This window comes from Pseudophryne corroboree, chromosome 11, assembly GCF_028390025.1.
Source record: "Pseudophryne corroboree isolate aPseCor3 chromosome 11, aPseCor3.hap2, whole genome shotgun sequence".
Lineage (NCBI taxonomy): Eukaryota > Metazoa > Chordata > Amphibia > Anura > Myobatrachidae > Pseudophryne > Pseudophryne corroboree.
Window position 1 is genome coordinate 178605994 of NC_086454.1, and position 23332 is coordinate 178629325.

General features: G+C 42.0%; 5 non-coding genes across 5 annotated transcripts; all 5 read right to left on the bottom strand.

Annotated features, from left to right (window-relative positions):
• Window positions 1-112: 112 nt before the first annotated feature.
• On the bottom strand, window positions 113-194 carry TRNAS-UGA (transfer RNA serine (anticodon UGA)). Its single transcript has one exon. It is a non-coding gene; the product is annotated as a tRNA-Ser (tRNA).
• Window positions 195-1273: 1079 nt separating this feature from the next.
• On the bottom strand, window positions 1274-1355 carry TRNAS-UGA (transfer RNA serine (anticodon UGA)). Its single transcript has one exon. It is a non-coding gene; the product is annotated as a tRNA-Ser (tRNA).
• Window positions 1356-2435: 1080 nt separating this feature from the next.
• On the bottom strand, window positions 2436-2517 carry TRNAS-UGA (transfer RNA serine (anticodon UGA)). The gene has a single exon. It is a non-coding gene; the product is annotated as a tRNA-Ser (tRNA).
• Window positions 2518-3597: 1080 nt separating this feature from the next.
• On the bottom strand, window positions 3598-3679 carry TRNAS-UGA (transfer RNA serine (anticodon UGA)). Its single transcript has one exon. It is a non-coding gene; the product is annotated as a tRNA-Ser (tRNA).
• A 1080-nt stretch (window positions 3680-4759) lies between these two features.
• On the bottom strand, window positions 4760-4841 carry TRNAS-UGA (transfer RNA serine (anticodon UGA)). Its single transcript has one exon. It is a non-coding gene; the product is annotated as a tRNA-Ser (tRNA).
• Between the last annotated feature and the right edge of the window lie 18491 nt (window positions 4842-23332).

Genomic DNA, 23332 nt, shown 5'->3' on the forward strand with positions numbered 1-23332 from the left:
AGCTTTTACAGTAAGTTAAACTTTGGGAAATGTAAAAGCTACTTTAGTTTCATGGAAAATAAAGTTATCAAGGACAAATGAGCTTAGCTTTCTACATGCATAAAAAGCAGTATGTAGCTGGCAGGATTTGAACCTGCGCGGGGAAACCCCAATGGATTTCAAGTCCATCGCCTTAACCACTCGGCCACAACTACCTGACCTCAATTGGATGGTGCTACTTGGAAATCAAAACATTTTTCCTGTTGGCAGAAATATCTGATACATTTTATTTTAATTTGCTTCAATATTAATATGTAAACTTTGTGAAATATAATAGCTAGTATAGTTTAATGTCAAATATAGGTGTCAAGGACTTTTGATCTTGTACTAAATTAATTAGAAATCAGAGCCTTTAACATCACACCATGCCAACACTAGTGCTCATGAACTGTATTGTACATTTTACGGACATTTTATCAAATAATAATCATTTAAAATATATTAGGTTTTTCATTGGTCTATTCCACAGGTTCTCAAACTCGGTTCTCAGAACCCCACACAGTGCATGTTTTGCAGGTCTCCTCGCAGAACTACAAGTAAATAATTAGCTCCACAAGTGGACTTTTTAAAATGTGTCAGTGAGTAATTAATACACCTATGCACCTGCTGGGTTACCTGCAAAACATACACTGTGTGGGGTCCTGAGGACTGAGTTTGAGAACTTATGGTCTATTCCTTAATAAAGTTTGGAATTATAACAACTGACACTGCACAATTAATAGTTTGTTGATTACCAGACATTATTTCTTACCTTTCATTACATCTCTAAGCTGTAAATCCAGATAGAAATAATCTGCATGCATAAATTGCCACTGGGAAACATTTATACAAGGTCACAAGCATGTACATAGAATGCAGGAAGACACTGTCTGAGATTATATGGTTTAAAAAGAAGTCCATTGTAAAACAGGATATATATGTAGGTGAGCTAAGCTGAGATTGAGAACTCAATTCTTAAACATAACATGCTTTGATTCTCTTCATCTTGAATGCATTTCGTTTTTAAACCAGCTTGAAAAGCAAATGGATTTCGAGTCCATCACCTTAACAACTCGGCCACAACTACCTTAATGTTGTTTCACTGACAAGCTGTGTGCAAAATCAATGTTTTCCTTTTTTGGTAGCTTTTACAGTAAGTTGAACTTTGGGAAATTTAAAAGCTACTTAAGTTTCATGGAAAATAAAGTTATCAAGGACAAATGAGCTTAGCTTTCTACATGCATAAAAAGCAGTACGTAGCTGGCAGGATTTGAACCTGCGCGGAGAAACCCCAATGGATTTCAAGTCCATCGCCTTAACCACTCGGCCACAACTACCTGACCTCAATTGGATGGTGCTACTTGGAAATCAAAACATTTTTCCTGTTGGCAGAAATATCTGATACATTTTATTTTAATTTGCTTCAATATTAATATGTAAACTTTGTGAAATATAATAGCTAGTACAGTTTAATGTCAAATATAGGTGTCAAGGACTTTTGATCTTGTACTAAATTAATTAGAAATCAGAGCCTTTAACATCACACCATGCCAACACTAGTGCTCATGAACTGTATTGTACATTTTACGGACATTTTATCAAATAATAATCATTTAAAATATATTAGGTTTTTCATTGGTCTATTCCACAGGTTCTCAAACTCAGTTCTCAGAACCCCACACAGTGCATGTTTTGCAGGTCTCCTCGCAGAACTACAAGTAAATAATTAGCTCCACAAGTGGACTTTTTAAAATGTGTCAGTGAGTAATTAATACACCTATGCACCTGCTGGGTTACCTGCAAAACATACACTGTGTGGGGTCCTGAGGACTGAGTTTGAGAACTTATGGTCTATTCCTTAATAAAGTTTAGAATTAGAACAACTGACACTGCACAATTAATAGTTTGTTGATTACCAGACATTATTTCTTACCTTTCATTACATCTCTACAGCTGTAAATCCAGATAGAAAGAATCTGCATGCATAAGTTGCCACTGGGAAACATTTATACAAGGTCACAAGCATGTACATAGAATGCAGGAAGACACTGTCTGAGATTATATTGTTTAAAAAGAAGTCCATTGTAAAACAGGATATATATTTAGGTGAGCTAAGCTGAGATTGAGAACTAAATTCTTAAACATAACATACTTTGATTCTCTTCATCTTGAATGCATTTCGTTTTTAAACCAGCTTGAAAAGCAAATGGATTTTGAGTCCATCACCTTAACCACTCGGCCACAACTACCTTAATGTTGTTTCACTGACAAGCTGTGTGCAAAATCAATGTTTTCCTTTTTTGGTAGCTTTTACAGTAAGTTAAACTTTGGGAAATGTAAAAGCTACTTTAGTTTCATGGAAAATAAAGTTATCAAGGACAAATTAACTTAGCTTTCTACATGCATAAAAAGCAGTACGTAGCTGGCAGGATTTGAACCTGCGCGGGGAAACTCCAACGGATTTCAAGTCCATCGCCTTAACCACTCGGCCACAACTACCTGACCTCAATTGTATGGTGCTACTTGGAAATCAAAACATTTTTCCTGTTGGCAGAAATATCTGATACATTTTATTTTAATTTGCTTCAATATTAATATGTAAACTTTGTGAAATATAATAGCTAGTATAGTTTAATGTCAAATATAGGTGTCAAGGACTTTTGATCTTGTACTAAATTAATTAGAAATCAGAGCCTTTAACATCACACCATGCCAACACTAGTGCTCATGAACTGTATTGTACATTTTACGGACATTTTATCAAATAATAATCATTTAAAATATATTAGGTTTTTCATTGGTCTATTCCACAGGTTCTCAAACTCAGTTCTCAGAACCCCACACAGTGCATGTTTTGCAGGTCTCCTCGCAGAACCACAAGTAAATAATTAGCTCCACAAGTGGACTTTTTAAAATGTGTCAGTGAGTAATTAATACACCTATGCACCTGCTGGGTTACCTGCAAAACATACACTGTGTGGGGTCCTGAGGACTGAGTTTGAGAACTTATGGTCTATTCCTTAATAAAGTTTAGAATTAGAACAACTGACACTGCACAATTAATAGTTTGTTGATTACCAGACATTATTTCTTACCTTTCATTACATCTCTACAGCTGTAAATCCAGATAGAAAGAATCTGCATGCATAAGTTGCCACTGGGAAACATTTATACAAGGTCACAAGCATGTACATAGAATGCAGGAAGACACTGTCTGAGATTATATTGTTTAAAAAGAAGTCCATTGTAAAACAGGATATATATGTAGGTGAGCTAAGCTGAGATTGAGAACTAAATTCTTAAACATAACATGCTTTGATTCTCTTCATCTTGAATGCATTTCGTTTTTAAACCAGCTTGAAAAGCAAATGGATTTTGAGTCCATCAGCTTAACCACTCGGCCACAACTACCTTAATGTTGTTTCACTGACAAGCTGTGTGCAAAATCAATGTTTTCCTTTTTTGGTAGCTTTTACAGTAAGTTAAACGTTGGGAAATGTAAAAGCTACTTTAGTTTCATGGAAAATAAAGTTATCAAGGACAAATGAACTTAGCTTTCTACATGCATAAAAAGCAGTACGTAGCTGGCAGGATTTGAACCTGCGCGGGGAAACTCCAACGGATTTCAAGCCCATCGCCTTAACCACTCGGCCACAACTACCTGACCTCAATTGTATGGTGCTACTTGGAAATCAAAACATTTTTCCTGTTGGCAGAAATATCTGATACATTTTATTTTAATTTGCTTCAATATTAATATGTAAACTTTGTGAAATATAATAGCTAGTATAGTTTAATGTCAAATATAGGTGTCAAGGACTTTTGATCTTGTACTAATTTAATTAGAAATCAGAGCCTTTAACATCACACCATGCCAACACTAGTGCTCATGAACTGTATTGTACATTTTACGGACATTTTTTCAAATAATAATCATTTAAAATATATTAGGTTTTTCATTGGTCTATTCCACAGGTTCTCAAACTCAGTTCTCAGAACCCCACACAGTGCATGTTTTGCAGGTCTCCTCGCAGAACCACAAGTAAATAATTAGCTCCACAAGTGGACTTTTTAAAATGTGTCAGTGAGTAATTAATACACCTATGCACCTGCTGGGTTACCTGCAAAACATACACTGTGTGGGGTCCTGAGGACTGAGTTTGAGAACTTATGGTCTATTCCTTAATAAAGTTTGGAATTATAACAACTGACACTGCACAATTAATAGTTTGTTGATTACCAGACATTATTTCTTACCTTTCATTACATCTCTACAGCTGTAAATCCAGATAGAAAGAATCTGCATGCATAAGTTGCCACTGGGAAACATTTATACAAGGTCACAAGCATGTACATAGAATGCAGGAAGACACTGTCTGAGATTATATGGTTTAAAAAGAAGTCCATTGTAAAACAGGATATATATGTAGGTGAGCTAAGCTGAGATTGATAACTCAATTCTTAAACATAACATGCTTTGATTCTCTTCATCTTGAATGCATTTCGTTTTTAAACCAGCTTGAAAAGCAAATGGATTTCGAGTCCATCACCTTAACAACTCGGCCACAACTACCTTAATGTTGTTTCACTGACAAGCTGTGTGCAAAATCAATGTTTTCCTTTTTTGGTAGCTTTTACAGTAAGTTGAACTTTGGGAAATTTAAAAGCTACTTAAGTTTCATGGAAAATAAAGTTATCAAGGACAAATGAGCTTAGCTTTCTACATGCATAAAAAGCAGTACATAGCTGGCAGGATTTGAACTTGCGCGGAGAAACCCCAATGGATTTCAAGTCCATCGCCTTAACCACTCGGCCACAACTACCTGACCTCAATTGGATGGTGCTACTTGGAAATCAAAACATTTTTCCTGTTGGCAGAAATATCTGATACATTTTATTTTAATTTGCTTCAATATTAATATGTAAACTTTGTGAAATATAATAGCTAGTACAGTTTAATGTCAAATATAGGTGTCAAGGACTTTTGATCTTGTACTAAATTAATTAGAAATCAGAGCCTTTAACATCACACCATGCCAACGCTAGTGCTCATGAACTGTATTGTACATTTTACGGACATTTTATCAAATAATAATCATTTAAAATATATTAGGTTTCTCATTGGTCTATTCCACAGGTTCTCAAACTCAGTTCTCAGAACCCCACACAGTGCATGTTTTGCAGGTCTCCTCGCAGAACCACAAGTAAATAATTAGCTCCACAAGTGGACTTTTTAAAATGTGTCAGTGAGTAATTAATACACCTGTGCACCTGCTGGGTTACCTGCAAAACATACACTGTGTGGGGTCCTGAGAACTGAGTTTGAGAACCTATGGTCCATTCCTTAATAAAGTTTGGAATTATAACAACTGACACTGCACAATTAATAGTTTGTTAATTACCAGACATTATTTCTTACCTTTCATTACATCTCTACAGCTGTAAATCCAGATAGAAAGAATCTGCATGCAAAAGTTGCCACTGAGAAACATTTATACAAGGTCACAAGCATGTACATAGAATGCAGGAAGACACTGTCTGAGATTATATGGTTTAAAAAGAAGTCCATTGTAAAACAGGATATATATGTAGGTGAGCTAAGCTGAGATTGAGAACTCAATTCTTAAACATAACATGCTTTGATTCTCTTCATCTTGAATGCATTTCGTTTTTAAACCAGCTTGAAAAGCAAATGGATTTCGAGTCCATCAACTTAACCACTCGGCCACAACTACCTTAATGTTGTTTCACTGACAAGCTGTGTGCAAAATCAATGTTTTCCTTTTTTGGTAGCTTTTACAGTAAGTTAAACTTGAATGCATTTCATTTTTAAACCAGCTTGAAAAGCAAATGGATTTCGAGTCCATCAACTTAACCACTCGGCCACAACTACCTTAATGTTGTTTCACTGACAAGCTGTGTGCAAAATCAATGTTTTCCTTTTTTGGTAGCTTTTACAGTAAGTTAAACTTTGGGAAATGTAAAAGCTACTTAAGTTTCATGGAAAATAAAGTTATCAAGGAAAAATGAGCTTAGCTTTCTACATGCATAAAAAGCAGTACGTATCTGTCAGGATTTGAACCTGCGTGGGGAAACCCCAAAAGATTTCAAGTCCATCGCCTTAACCACTCGGCCACAACTACCTGACCTCAATTGGATGGTGCTACTTGGAAATCAAAACATTTTTCCTGTTGGCAGAAATATCTGATACATTTTATTTTAATTTGCTTCAATATTAATATGTAAACTTTGTGAAATATAATAGCTAGTACAGTTTAATGTCAAATATAGGTGTCAAGGACTTTTGATCTTGTACTAAATTAATTAGAAATCAGAGCCTTTAACATCACACCATGCCAACACTAGTGCTCATGAACTGTATTGTACATTTTACGGACATTTTATCAAATAATAATCATTTAAAATATATTAGGTTTTTCATTGGTCTATTCCACAGGTTCTCAAACTCGGTTCTCAGAACCCCACACAGTGCATGTTTTGCAGGTCTCCTCGCAGAACCACAAGTAAATAATTAGCTCCACAAGTGGACTTTTTAAAATGTGTCAGTGAGTAATTAATACACCTATGCACCTGCTGGGTTACCTGCAAAACATACACTGTGTGGGGTCCTGAGGACTGAGTTTGAGAACTTATGGTCTATTCCTTAATAAAGTTTGGAATTATAACAACTGACACTGCACAATTAATAGTTTGTTGATTACCAGACATTATTTCTTACCTTTCATTACATCTCTAAGCTGTAAATCCAGATAGAAAGAATCTGCATGCATAAGTTGCCACTGGGAAACATTTATACAAGGTCACAAGCATGTACATAGAATGCAGGAAGACACTGTCTGAGATTATATGGTTTTAAAAAGAAGTCCATTGTAAAACAGGATACAGATGTAGCCAACTTTATCTTGACTGTTTCTCCGCCGAGACGGGCGTTTAGCCACGCTAAGGCGATAGCTGAGTTTAATCACAGGCAGGCGCGTTGAGACGATCTAGATACTCATCATGCATTACACATCTCCACCACTGTGTGGCTAATGCTCCACTAATCCAGTACTTTCGATCGTACAGTATAGCGGCGGATTGATCTACAGCTCTGGCAATACTGTAGGCGTAACGGGAGGCGGTGGAAAAAGTATGGAGTACAGTACTGTATGTGTATGGAGACGCAACTACAGTAATTGTGTAAAAGGAAGAATGTACAGTACAATGTATAAACACCGTGCTTTTAAAATATATGAGCGTCTGAGTTCGCTAATGCATAATGGGAATGGAGGACTAGCAGAAGGCGGAGGAAAACACCGTGCTTTACAAATGCGAGCGTCCGAGTCCTCTAAGGCATAAACCAACAGCAATGGGGCGAGGGCCGGGCGCTGTTTGCAGTACTTTCACACATGAAATTAGAAATCTCTCATGAGGCGTCGTGGGTTAGGGGTGAAGGCTCCCACCTCCCTCACTGGGGGTCCAGGGTTCGAGACATGATGTGCTTTCTTTCTTTTTTTTTTTTTTTTCTGTAATAATGCACTGTATTATTTTATTTACATTGTAAGACAGTCAATGGAAGGATGCACACAGGTTTCACATAAATCAAAGTACATCTGCAGGAGCGATTCTTTACGCTAAATGCACCCAAACAGCGTGAATGAAATGAGTGTATTCTGGCGCTACCAACTAAGCAAAACAGTACTGTAGATCTTCAGCGTTTGTGCATTGCACAGGACCTGAATTTCCTCCCTGTGCAGGCCCCCAGGGGGGAAGGGCGATGGGGGTAGGGGGGAGACGATGGAAAATACTGTGCCTTTGAAATGCAATTACATGAGCGTCCGAGTACACTACGGCATACTGTAAACCAACACCAATGGGAAGGAAGTGCCAACCTTATTTTTAATGTGTTCCCGTGACATTCACTTTAACATTTTTTTTTTCTCTCCAATACAGTACATCCAATGGAAGGATGCACACAGGTTTCACATAAATCAAAGTACATCTGCAGGAGCGATTCTTTACGCTAAATGCAACCTACAGTACGGTACTGTAAGTGAGCAAAATAGTACTACAGTGGGCGTTTGTGTATTGCACATGACCTGCATTCCCTCCCTGTCTACTGCATGATCTGTGCAGGCTCCCATGGGGGAAGGGCAACAGGCTAGCAGGAGGCGGAGGAAAACACCGTGCTTTACAAATGCGAGCGTCCGAGTCCTCTAAGGCATAAACCAACAGCAATGGGGCGAGGGCCGGGCGCTGTTTGCAGTACTTTCACACATGAAATTAGAAATCTCTCATGAGGCGTCGTGGGTTAGGGGTGAAGGCTCCCACCTCCCTCACTGGGGGTCCAGGGTTCGAGACATGATGTGCTTTCTTTCTTTTTTTTTTTTCTTTCTGTAATAATGCACTGTATTATTTTATTTACATTGTAAGACAGTCAATGGAAGGATGCACACAGGTTTCACATAAATCAAAGTACATCTGCAGGAGCGATTCTTTACGCTAAATGCACCCAAACAGCGTGAATGAAATGAGTGTATTCTGGCGCTACCAACTAAGCAAAACAGTACTGTAGATCTTCAGCGTTTGTGCATTGCACAGGACCTGAATTTCCTCCCTGTGCAGGCCCCCAGGGGGGAAGGGCGATGGGGGTAGGGGGGAGACGATGGAAAATACTGTGCCTTTGAAATGCAATTACATGAGCGTCCGAGTACACTACGGCATACTGTAAACCAACACCAATGGGAAGGAAGTGCCAACCTTATTTTTAATGTGTTCCCGTGACATTCACTTTAACATTTTTTTTTTTCTCTCCAATACAGTACATCCAATGGAAGGATGCACACAGGTTTCACATAAATCAAAGTACATCTGCAGGAGCGATTCTTTACGCTAAATGCAACCTACAGTACGGTACTGTAAGTGAGCAAAATAGTACTACAGTGGGCGTTTGTGTATTGCACATGACCTGCATTCCCTCCCTGTCTACTGCATGATCTGTGCAGGCTCCCATGGGGGAAGGGCAACAGGCTAGCAGGAGGCGGAGGAAAACACCGTGCTTTACAAATGCGAGCGTCCGAGTCCTCTAAGGCATAAACCAACAGCAATGGGGCGAGGGCCGGGCGCTGTTTGCAGTACTTTCACACATGAAATTGGAAATCTCTCATGAGGCGTCGTGGGTTAGGGGTGAAGGCTCCCACCTCCCTCACTGGGGGTCCAGGGTTCGAGACATGATGTGCTTTCTTTCTTTTTTTTTTTTTTTTCTGTAATAATGCACTGTATTATTTTATTTACATTGTAAGACAGTCAATGGAAGGATGCACACAGGTTTCACATAAATCAAAGTACATCTGCAGGAGCGATTCTTTACGCTAAATGCAACCTACAGTACGGTACTGTAAGTGAGCAAAATAGTACTACAGTGGGCGTTTGTGTATTGCACATGACCTGCATTCCCTCCCTGTCTACTGCATGATCTGTGCAGGCTCCCATGGGGGAAGGGCAACAGGCTAGCAGGAGGCGGAGGAAAACACCGTGCTTTACAAATGCGAGCGTCCGAGTCCTCTAAGGCATAAACCAACAGCAATGGGGCGAGGGCCGGGCGCTGTTTGCAGTACTTTCACACATGAAATTAGAAATCTCTCATGAGGCGTCGTGGGTTAGGGGTGAAGGCTCCCACCTCCCTCACTGGGGGTCCAGGGTTCGAGACATGATGTGCTTTCTTTCTTTTTTTTTTTTTTTTCTGTAATAATGCACTGTATTATTTTATTTACATTGTAAGACAGTCAATGGAAGGATGCACACAGGTTTCACATAAATCAAAGTGCATCTGCAGGAGCGATTCTTTACGCTAAATGCACCCAAACAGCGTGAATGAAATGAGTGTATTCTGGCGCTACCAACTAAGCAAAACAGTACTGTAGATCTTCAGCGTTTGTGCATTGCACAGGACCTGAATTTCCTCCCTGTGCAGGCCCCCAGGGGGGAAGGGCGATGGGGGTAGGGGGGAGACGATGGAAAATACTGTGCCTTTGAAATGCAATTACATGAGCGTCCGAGTACACTACGGCATACTGTAAACCAACACCAATGGGAAGGAAGTGCCAACCTTATTTTTAATGTGTTCCCGTGACATTCACTTTAACATTTTTTTTTTCTCTCCAATACAGTACATCCAATGGAAGGATGCACACAGGTTTCACATAAATCAAAGTACATCTGCAGGAGCGATTCTTTACGCTAAATGCAACCTACAGTACGGTACTGTAAGTGAGCAAAATAGTACTACAGTGGGCGTTTGTGTATTGCACATGACCTGCATTCCCTCCCTGTCTACTGCATGATCTGTGCAGGCTCCCATGGGGGAAGGGCAACAGGCTAGCAGGAGGCGGAGGAAAACACCGTGCTTTACAAATGCGAGCGTCCGAGTCCTCTAAGGCATAAACCAACAGCAATGGGGCGAGGGCCGGGCGCTGTTTGCAGTACTTTCACACATGAAATTGGAAATCTCTCATGAGGCGTCGTGGGTTAGGGGTGAAGGCTCCCACCTCCCTCACTGGGGGTCCAGGGTTCGAGACATGATGTGCTTTCTTTCTTTTTTTTTTTTTTTTCTGTAATAATGCACTGTATTATTTTATTTACATTGTAAGACAGTCAATGGAAGGATGCACACAGGTTTCACATAAATCAAAGTACATCTGCAGGAGCGATTCTTTACGCTAAATGCACCCAAACAGCGTGAATGAAATGAGTGTATTCTGGCGCTACCAACTAAGCAAAACAGTACTGTAGATCTTCAGCGTTTGTGCATTGCACAGGACCTGAATTTCCTCCCTGTGCAGGCCCCCAGGGGGGAAGGGCGATGGGGGTAGGGGGGAGACGATGGAAAATACTGTGCCTTTGAAATGCAATTACATGAGCGTCCGAGTACACTACGGCATACTGTAAACCAACACCAATGGGAAGGAAGTGCCAACCTTATTTTTAATGTGTTCCCGTGACATTCACTTTAACATTTTTTTTTTCTCTCCAATACAGTACATCCAATGGAAGGATGCACACAGGTTTCACATAAATCAAAGTACATCTGCAGGAGCGATTCTTTACGCTAAATGCAACCTACAGTACGGTACTGTAAGTGAGCAAAATAGTACTACAGTGGGCGTTTGTGTATTGCACATGACCTGCATTCCCTCCCTGTCTACTGCATGATCTGTGCAGGCTCCCATGGGGGAAGGGCAACAGGCTAGCAGGAGGCGGAGGAAAACACCGTGCTTTACAAATGCGAGCGTCCGAGTCCTCTAAGGCATAAACCAACAGCAATGGGGCGAGCGCCGGGCGCTGTTTGCAGTACTTTCACACATGAAATTAGAAATCTCTCATGAGGCGTCGTGGGTTAGGGGTGAAGGCTCCCACCTCCCTCACTGGGGGTCCAGGGTTCGAGACATGATGTGCTCTCTTTCTTTTTTTTTTTTTTTTCTGTAATAATGCACTGTATTATTTTATTTACATTGTAAGACAGTCAATGGAAGGATGCACACAGGTTTCACATAAATCAAAGTACATCTGCAGGAGCGATTCTTTACGCTAAATGCACCCAAACAGCGTGAATGAAATGAGTGTATTCTGGCGCTACCAACTAAGCAAAACAGTACTGTAGATCTTCAGCGTTTGTGCATTGCACAGGACCTGAATTTCCTCCCTGTGCAGGCCCCCAGGGGGGAAGGGCGATGGGGGTAGGGGGGAGACGATGGAAAATACTGTGCCTTTGAAATGCAATTACATGAGCGTCCGAGTACACTACGACATACTGTAAACCAACACCAATGGGAAGGAAGTGCCAACCTTATTTTTAATGTGTTCCCGTGACATTCACTTTAACATTTTTTTTTTCTCTCCAATACAGTACATCCAATGGAAGGATGCACACAGGTTTCACATAAATCAAAGTACATCTGCAGGAGCGATTCTTTACGCTAAATGCAACCTACAGTACGGTACTGTAAGTGAGCAAAATAGTACTACAGTGGGCGTTTGTGTATTGCACATGACCTGCATTCCCTCCCTGTCTACTGCATGATCTGTGCAGGCTCCCATGGGGGAAGGGCAACAGGCTAGCAGGAGGCGGAGGAAAACACCGTGCTTTACAAATGCGAGCGTCCGAGTCCTCTAAGGCATAAACCAACAGCAATGGGGCGAGGGCCGGGCGCTGTTTGCAGTACTTTCACACATGAAATTGGAAATCTCTCATGAGGCGTCGTGGGCTAGGGGTGAAGGCTCCCACCTCCCTCACTGGGGGTCCAGGGTTCGAGACATGATGTGCTTTCTTTCTTTTTTTTTTTTTTTTCTGTAATAATGCACTGTATTATTTTATTTACATTGTAAGACAGTCAATGGGAGGATGCACACAGGTTTCACATAAATCAAAGTACATCTGCAGGAGCGATTCTTTACGCTAAATGCACCCAAACAGCGTGAATGAAATGAGTGTATTCTGACGGACTGTGCATCTTCGGTATTTGTGTATAGCATAAGACCTGTGAAGGCTCCCAGGAGGGAAGGGCGTAGGGCAAGACAGTGGAAAATACTGTGGTCAAAGAAAGGGCATATGTAAAACTAAGGGAAACTGTCACAAAGTACAGTAACTACAGTACTGTACGTTGAATGCCTGGAACGCACGACGTCTGAGACGCACGACGTCTGAGACGCACGACGTCTGGATCGCTCATTGAGCATAAGCATGGCTGCTGTACCTGTAGTACGTGACCGTCCCTATGCTCTGGGTGAGCTGCGTCTCCTCGTTCGCTGGCGGGACAGAACTCTCGCCAGCAACGAGGAGAAAGTTAGGGCATATAGGAGGGCCAGCAGGGATATCCTCCGGACCTACAACCGGAGGAGAACGGTGAGGTCTCTCCAGAGGAGATGGAGCGACCTCGTGAGGAGGACCCCACGACGCCTGCAGGCCATAAGGGATTGTAAGTACAGTACATTACTGTAGATTACTGTACTTTAAGTTACTGTAGTTACAGGTACAGTACATTATAGCAGGGGCTGCTGTAGCAGCAGGTATCCGGTCTATACAGCACTGTACAGTATTTGTGGTAAACAAATGGTTAAACAAGGACCAAACATTAACCCGGGTCAAAAGGTCAATTTGTTTTTTTGCGTCGACCTAGATGGTGCGGCTTTTGAAATTGGTTGACACCAGTTACTGTACTGTAGGTTGACATGGTCGTTAAGTTGACATGGAAAAAGATCGACATGCGTTTTACAAAAACAATTGTTATTTTTTTAAACTTGTGTATATACAGTAGTTCTTTACAATCCAGGTGGTCTACGATTGTGCAGTGTACAGTATCATGCAGTGTACAGTATATGCAATGTATCACAGTGTATCGTGCTGCGTAATTGCAGCGTGTCATGCAGTGTACATTCAGTATATGGTATTGTGCAGTGAGTGTAATACATAGTGAATCACATCGTGCAGCAGAGCCGGCCTTAGGCATAGGCAAACTACAGTAGGCAAATGCCTAGGGCATTTGCTATGCTTAGGGGCACCAGCAGCTTCTGCTGATTAAAATGATATGCGGCATGCCTATATTTTGCGTGACTGCGGCTGTATCTGTACCTGGCTAGGGCCAGCACTGTCGTGCAGTGTACTGTATACACATGTGGTAATTGCAGTTTTTTGTGTAGTGTACATTGTATCATATTTTGCAGGGAAATGTGCAGTTTGTCATATCACGCAGTCGTGCAGTGCATTGTGTGGTTTAATTGCAGTGTGTCGTGCAGTGTGCCGAAATTTGTGTTTCAGATAGTACAGTGTTCTAAGGGATGTTACTTTGGCAGAAATTATTCTAAGGGATGTTACAGTGGCCTAATGTGTTCTGACGTGCATTACTCTTGCATAAGGTTCATGACTGGCAGATCTCTACTTTGTGACGTAATGTGGATATACTACTGCACTACTGTGACGTACAGTAACGTGAATAAGGTGCTCTACTGTGTGACACAACGTGAATCAAGGACAGTACTGTGACGTGAATACGGTGCTCTACTGTGTGACACAACGTGAATCAAGGACAGTACTGTGACGTGAATACGGTGCTCTACTGTGTGACACAACGTGAATCAAGGACAGTACTGTGACGTGAATACGGTGCTCTACTGTGTGACACAACGTGAATCAAGGACAGTACTGTGACGTGAATAAACTGCACTACTGTGACATGACGTGAATAAGATGAATTCAGGTGAGTACTGCATCATCTGTCATGAAATCAATTTGTAATGTAATGAACAGTACTGAGATGGTTAAGGGTGGGAGGGCTGCATGCTGATGTGTGTCATAATGTTTATAAGGGCAATGCTTATGTGTGTTACAATGTCTATAAAGGTAGTGTTCTGTCTAATACCCTGGACCTACTGTACTGTAGCGATACTGTAAGTGTACTGTATGTCACATTTAGAAATGTGCCCCTTAAGTTTTGAAGACAGTACAGTACACTATGCCCTCCTGAGTGATTAGGTGCAGGGTACTAGAATGAACAATTCCATTTATTGTGATGTCATAAAGATGCTGTCAATGTTGAATTTCATTGGCTGTACAGTATGCTGCCATTATACTGTATATATATTTTTACAGGGCTGGTAGCACGACGTCACAGGAGGCGGGACAGGCGCCGCCAAGCTGGTAAGTATTGTCAAATACAGTAGTGTACAGTACATAGTGATTTCTATAGTCCCAACCCCCTGTCCTGACCATCACAGATAACTCGCTGCAATCCGTTAATGTTAAGAATGTCTGTTTACAAAACTAAATGTAAATATTAAACACAAAGTATAAATAACATTGTAGATAGCTGAATACCCGTGCTTCGCTACGGGATGAGGATGGTAAATTCCAGTGATAGTTGTTTGTTAATTTACGTTTGTTGGCGATCTAGTATATAGTACTGTATACTTTAAGCATACTGTATCTTGCTTCTCTGATGCAGATTGTTTATTGGCCGGACCCCTTTTTGGTCCTGGATACTGTGCAGTACATGTTTCAAATTGACAGCTTCACTTACAGTACTGTTATTTTTTTTCCCACAGTACCACCACCACCACCACCTGCTGCGCTGCCAGGTATTGTGTAACGAGAATTCTGGTGCTACTGTCATCGTTGTTACACTACTGTACATGTGTCCTGGATACTGTACAGTACATGTTTCCAATTGACAGCTTCACTTACAGTACTGTTATTTTTTTTCCCACAGTACCACCACCACCACCACCACCACCACCACCTGCTGCGCTGCCAGGTATTGTGTAACGAGAATTCTGGTGCTACTGTCATCGTTGTTACACTACTGTACATGTGTCTTGGATACTGTGCAGTACATGTTTCAAATTGACAGCTTCACTTACAGTACTGTTATTTTTTTTCCCACAGTACCAACAACACCACCACCACCACCACCACCTGCTGCGCTGCCAGGTATTGTGTAACGAGAATTCTGGTGTGACTGTCATCGTTACACTACTGTACATGTGTCCTGGATACTGTACAGTACATGTTTCAAATTGACAGCTTCACTTACAGTACTGTTATTTTTTTTCCCACAGTACCACCACCACCACCACCACCACCTGCTGCGCTGCCAGGTATTGTGTAACGAGAATTCTGGTGTGACTGTCATCGTTACACTACTGTACATGTGTCCTGGATACTGTACAGTACATGTTTCCAATTGACAGCTTCACTTACAGTACTGTTATTTTTTTTCCCACAGTACCACCACCACCACCACCACCACCACCTGCTGCGCTGCCAGGTATTGTGTAACGAGAATTCTGGTGTGACTGTCATCGTTACACTACTGTACATGTGTCCTGGATACTGTACAGTACATGTTTCAAATTGACAGCTTCACTTACAGTACTGTTATTTTTTTTCCCACAGTACCACCACCACCACCACCACCACCTGCTGCGCTGCCAGGTATTGTGTAACGAGAATTCTGGTGCTACTGTCATCGTTGTTACACTACTGTACATGTGTCCTGGATACTGTACAGTACATGTTTCAAATTGACAGCTTCACTTACAGTACTGTTATTTTTTTTCCCACAGTACCAACACCACCACCACCACCGCCGACACCATCCGAGAGCTCCGGAAGTGGTAATAATTACTTTTTGTTACAGACACACTAGTTTCCTACAGTATTACTGTAATTTTTGTATTTTACAATACTTGTCATCTTTTACACACAGACCGCCTCGTAATTGATACAGAGGAGGAGCTCATTCCCATTGATTCGGGGGAGGAAGAGGAGCCAGATTATAGTAAGTACAGTAGGATTTTCTCAAGCCCATTCTTAAAAGTATTGACCAAGTCCACTTTTATTACTTTTCAGGCAGGGAATTCCAAACATGTACTGTACAGTATTTCCCTCACTGTGAAGACCCCTTTTCGCCTCTGTGCGAAATCGCCTCTACTTCAACAAGAGTTACTGTGCACGTGTCCTCTGTGTCCATCTTATCAAAAACCGTTCCTGTGTATTGTCCCCTTACTGTATACAGTATATTTGTAAAGGTTAATCATGTCCCCTCTTAATCTCCTCTTTTCCAATGTAAACATGCCTAGCCTGCCTTTCCTTGTATTCCATCTTCTCAATCCACTTCATCACTTTGGTCGCCCGCCTCTAAACCTTTTGTAGTTCCACGATATCCATTTTGTATTATGGTGCCCAAAATTGTGCATCCGACCCACCCTCCACTAGCCTAACCCTCCAATCATACTCTGAATCCACACTCTGCATTCTGAATGTCGGGATCCAGACAGCAGGTCTTTTAAATACAGTACTGTATGTCCCCTACCGCTGGACAGTCATTCTGCTCCTACTGTATTATGAATATATCTCTGCCTCCTGTAGCACTGTACTACTGTGCAATTTTGTAGTAACTGTACTCTACTGTATTTTGTTTATAATATTTTTTTATTTTCAACTCAGTAATTATTGACAGTGAGGATGAGGATGAAAAACCCTCTCCCCAACTTGGTAAGTAAACTGCAGTATTGTACTGTACTGTACATTGTGTTAAACCAATGGGTTGGGTTTGCGTGACCAGCAGTCAGGATTCTAGCGGTCAGGTGACCGACAGTGGCATCCTGATTGCAGCAATCCCAACAGGGTGAGGTACGGTATCCTAACCCTCCTCCACTACCCCCTGATTCTGGCCTCGACATTCTCGTCTCTGTGTGCGAAATTTACTCTCCTCCTCCAATTCCTGACTGAATTTTTGCTTTACTGTATTCAACACAGAATACAAAAGTATATTTCATGGATTTTTTGCTTTCACAGGCCCTACACTGTCACAGGCGGTGGCGGAGGAGGAGGACCAGGACTCTATCTCTATGTCCATCACCTCACTGCACCCATTAAGTAAGTCCAGTCCGGTACATCGTGCCTCTGTAGAGCCAGTTTGAGCAAGGAGAGATTGATTGCTTCTTTTTTTGGTGGGGGCCCAAACCAACCAGTCATTTCAGCCACAGTCGTGTGGCAGACCCTGTTTATATAACATAAGGGTGGTTGGGAGGGCCCAATCACAATTCCATCTTGCACCTCTTTTTTTATTTATTTATCTTTGCATCATGTGATGTTTGGGGAAAATTGTTATAAGGTTTGATGTAAAAAAAAGGTTAAAAAAAAGAGGCAGATTAGATGGGCAAAGTGGTTCTTACAGTATTTGTCATCAAATTCTATGTTTCTGTATGCAGACCCTCCAACATGACCCGCCGCACTGCTCTGTTTCTAGACTTCCCTCTTAATTTATGATTTCCATCACCTGTGTTGAACTAGTTATATGATAAGAAAGCTGTTTCTTCACAGGTGATGGCAATAATAAATTAAGAGGGAAGTCCAGAACCAGAGCATTTTGTACCTAGTGGGGCGGGTCATGTTGGAGGGTATGTGTATTTCCTGGAATGAACCTTTTTTTTTTTCACATTAATGTTTTTTTTCACAGGCCCTACACTGGAACAGGCCACGGAGGAGGAGGAGGATGATGATGATGCTGCTGCATTTAGTGGTAAGAATTATTACTGACATTGATCTGATGCCATCAGAGTAGCACTTTTCATCAGATTTTTCTGGCAAATGCGTAGAAATCGGATGAAAATTGTTTTTGTTTGAACTGGTGATATTGCCCATACAGTAGCAACCGATCACATCCCACATTAACATTTACAGTATCTAGTTACACTTACAGACGATAATACAGTACAGTAGGTAATATTTGATTGGTTGCTACTGTATGGACAACATCCTGTTCTAAAAAAAACACCCATCTTACTCAATTTCTCTCTCTCTCTCTCTCTCTCTCACCCCTTGTCACTGTCTCTCCATTCATCTCTCTAGATACTGTCAGTGATGAATTTCCCATTAGGCACGAGAGGCACGTACTGTACCTAGTGGCGGCATCTGTTTGGGGGCCTCAGTTGGATGCTTACAGTATGCTAATACTGTCATCCCAAAAATTACCACTACAGTAACTGCTAAATATTTTAAGTGTACTGTACAATATGCACATACAGTACTGTACAGTATACATAATTCAAAAGAAAAAAGAGTTGCTACCTTATTCTAGTCATAATCACCGGCATACGGGTCACTCACAAATTTTCTGATGGTCTCGGTGGGGTCCCTTGGAATCACCATGCCTGTCACAAGCATACCTTTTTTTACCCACCTGACACTGGGCCTGGACACTAGTGTACTATTACTATACTTTTTACTGTATACTGTATCTTATAATATTCTTCTCTTTTACCCACAGACGACGAGCCAGAATACATTTTTGGTAAATATACTGTACAGTAGCAATAGTTGGTACTGTAATTACAGTATTTTTTTTTCTCCAACATTATTTTAAGTCAAACTGATATGACTAACTGTACTGTATTATCTTTTTACAGTCCGTCGCCAACCAGTGGAGGAGACACCTGGTAATAAAATAGAAATACATAATGCACTGTACTGTATTCTAACTTACTGTAACATGTATAACACTGAGCTGATCATCTTCACACCCTCTGACATAACCTTACAGTACAAACTGTACTTTCTCTCCTTTTTCACCCTCTTCACTCCACAAATGCATGCTGCGTTTCCTGACTACTGATATAATAGTGTGTAGAGCGTAGCGAGGCACCGTGCCCACCGCGTGGCGAGCGAAGCAAGCATGCAAGGGGCTGCTTTCCGCTCGCCGCCCCTGTCGGGATTGTGTGGTCGGGATTCCGGCGTCTGTATTTTGACTGCCGGGATCCCGTCCAGCGGGATTACGTACTGATCTCCAGTCTGAGCCTGCCCTAGGCATAGGCATACTTGCCAAATGCCCAGGGGCACAAGCAGCTTCTGCTGATTAATATGATATGCAGCATGCCTACAGTATATTCTGTGCATACAAAATGCATTACTAATGTGCAGCATTATGTGTATACAGTACTTTGTTGTGTAACATATACTGTAGCAAGGGCACTACTGTGTGGTCTAATGTGAACAAAGAGCAATATGATGTGATGCAATGTGAATAAGTGGGAATACTTTGAGGAGTAATGTGGTACTATCATATGATGTAACGAGAAAAAGAGACACTATTGCATGATATGTTGTGAATAAAGTTGCAGTACTGTGTGGCGTCATTTCAGATTGGGGAATTACTGTGTGGCCTTGCCCCTTCCCAGCAAGAACATGCACCGTTTTGGGATGCACACCGAATGTGCACACTGTTGCTATTTTAAACATACAGTACAGTAAGTTGGAGGAGCACCAAAATGAGGACTGCTATGGTTGAGGGGTGATGGTGCTGGGAAAGGGGTACAGGCTCAGAGGCGGAAATAGCATCTGTGCAAGGGGGCAGCATCCAAAAACTTGACTAGGGAATCATATTATTTATGGCTGGCTCTGAGTACAGTCCACTATTATGGATAGTACTCCCTACAACACCACCTACAGTACTGTAACCCTCTTTTTTCTGAAGCGGTCATGAAATGTCATGACTGCTAATACATACAGTAAATGTCTACAGTATTTGTACTGTGGTGTTTAATTCCTTTGACAATTTGTTTATGACCTATTGAAGCTAAACTCTTGTACAGTACTTTATATTTTGAATACCAGCAATACAGTATAATACTGTACCTACAGTATACAGTAATAATTGTTTACTATTTGAATGTGACTAAATGTTTTTTTTTCTCCAATATAGTGCCAATTATTTATGGGGGCCCCAGACAGGGGCAAGATAGGTGGGCTGGCCCAGAAGCGGGCAGGCAGCAGCCCACTTATACAAGAGGTAAACTAAAGCAATGTTTAAATTACCTCGACAGCATACAGTAGTGTTTGATTTACTGTACTGACAATACAGTACTGTACATTGTAAATAACAATATTGTCTAATATAGAGTAAAGTACTGTATTGCCATTACTACACTGTAAAGTATTCAGTATTTGTTTTGTAATACTGTCCTTTTTTTCCCACAGAACAGTTGCAGCGTGCCATCCAGCTCCTGCGGGTGGTGGTCCACCTCTTAGTGGACCACTTTTTTAATGTTTTATTAAGATTAATTTAATTTTATTTAATAAAAATTTTTGTTCTTGTACTCCATTGTATAGTATCTTTTTCTACTGTATAAGATAGGCATACTGTACACCATACAATTATCTGGCAGATAATCTGCAAGATCTGGCTGTTTGTAATGAAATTCTCTCCTAATTTAGCTGTGGTGTACAGTACCTCCTGAGTGTGCTGGGGTGCTTTCTGGACAGTTTGGGGTGATTTGGAGCAAGTTTGGTCGGCCATCTGGCCGACATGTGCTGTCGACTGTTTGGCAAACATGTGTTTTCACTCCAGCATGTGTGTGTCAGGCATTTTGTGTGTGTCAGGCATTTTGTGTGTGTCAGGCATTTTGTGTGTGTCAGGCATTTTGTGTGTGTCAGCCATTGCTGTGTGGTTCCACAAATGTTAGCGTGTCAAAGTGCTGACCACTGACACCACTATTTCACTTTGTACCGCATGCCTTTTGTGGAACCACACAGCCCAGCATGACTTATTGCTGGGCTGTGTGGTTCCACAAATTTTCTTGGAAAACAAATGAACATGAGTGTCTTTACTTTAATACTTTTTTTTTTTTTCCCCCCACAGATATCTATATACACAAGAAAAGAATGTAACGAAGAACAAACTACTTTTTTGTTTTAATTAACTTTCAAACTTTATTTAAAAAAAAACACCTTTTTTTTCTTCAATAAACTTTTAAAAATAGAAGTTTCCTGTGGTTTTTATTAAAATATGAAATGCAAGATGCCTAACCAAGTTGTTTTACATACAGTATACCACTCTTAATTGAATTCCCATCATACAGTAGTACTAATTTATACAGTACAGGAAGTTGGGAATACAAACATTGGAAACCACGTCATGTTTATTTTAAGAAACACTTTATTTACGGACAAAATCATTTGGAACATGTAACATCACACATACTGTACTGTATTGTAATAAAGCCAACATCACACATACTGTACGGTACTTTAATCAAAAGGTAACAGCACAAATACAGTAACAATATCAACTTTAACATTTTTATAATTTATTTTTTTGTGGTGGTGGTGCGGGGTAATGGTTTTTGTACTTTATTTTTAGGTTTTGCTTTTTTGAATTATTTTTCGTTTTTGTCTTTTGCTTTTTAACACTGTCGCATACGGACACCAGAATAGAGGACTGACAACAGCAGCCCCTGGATGGAAACGCAGCCCAAGGCCCCAGATGGACACAGCACAATGGACTCGGCTGCTACTGGATAGATACAGCAGCGCCCAAAAAATCAACAGGAATAAAAGGGGCAACTTGTAACAGGCCCTTACATTACCAGGAATGTGGTGAGCCAAGTTCATGCACTCCCCTTTGAGTAACCGAGCTGCTCCAAGTGGATTCAGCACAGTGCATGCAGCCCCAGAAAATGTACAGGTCATACAGGTACATTGACACAATTTTTTAGCTTCAGCTGTGTGAAGCTGATGTGCTGAAGCTAGGAGGTAGGTAATGATCTGGTTTCATCATAGTCGAGCTTCCAAGTCATTTTCCTCTTCGTTCTCAGCACAGAGTTTATGGTATCCCTTATCTTCCTCTTTTCTGGATCACCAATCCTCACGCGGCGTTCACACCTAGCCATGATGTCATGTACCAGATTTTTGGGCAGCGGAAGTTTGCCCTTGGAACCATCAAAGTTCACACGATTGGCCCACGTCAAGTATTTGTCGTACCGTACATGGTGCTGGAACAGAGAATATGCATATTTCTGAATATGTCCATTTGAAGCTCTGTACAGATGGTCGTCCAGGGAAGTTGAGATGACAGCCAGGGCAATATTGTTCAGAGAGCCTCCGAATGTATTGCGAAGTGGCCTGTGAGCAGGTGTGCTGGTCATCATTGGTGTTCCTGGCAACAGCACACTTGAATCCAGGCCTCTGCGGTCGTCCAGCCCTCTGCGGTCCTCCAGGCCTCCTCTGCGGTCCTCCAGGTCTCTTCTGCGGTCCTCCTGGTCTCTTCTGCGGTCCTCCAGGTCTCTTCTGCGGTCCTCCAGGCCTCCTCTGCGGTCGTCCAAGTCGCTGACTTCGTCCAGTCCGCTGCTGTGGTCCAGGCCTCTGCGGTCCTCCAGGCCTCCTCTGCGGTCCTCCAGGCCTCCTCTGCGGTCCTCCAGGCCTCCTCTGCGGTCCTCCAGGTCTCTTCTGCGGTCCTCCAGGCCTCCTCTGCGGTCCTCCAGGCCTCCACTGCGGTCCTCCAGGCCTCCTCTGCGGTCCTCCAGGCCTCTTCTGCTGTCCTCCAGGTCTCTTCTGCGGTCCTCCAGGCCTCCTCTGCGGTCCTCCAGGCCTCCTCTGCGGTCCTCCAGGCCTCCTCTGCTGTCCTCCAGGTCTCTTCTGCGGTCCTCCAGGCCTCCTCTGCGGTCCTCCAGGCCTCCTCTGCGGTCCTCCATGTTTCCTCTGCGGTCCTCCAGGCCTCTGTGGTCGTCCAGGCCTCCTCTGCGGTCGCCCAAGTCGCTGACTTCGTCCAGTCCGCTGCTGTGGTCCAGGCCTCTGCGGTCCTCCAGGTCTCTTCTGCGGTCCTCCAGGTCTCTTCTGCGGTCCTCCAGGCCTCCTCTGCGGTCGTCCAAGTCGCTGACTTCGTCCAGTCCGCTGCTGCGGTCCCCCAGGCCTCCTCTGCGGTCGTCCAGGCCTCCTCTGCGGTCGTCCAGGCCTCCTCTGCGGTCGTCCAGGCCTCCTCTGCGG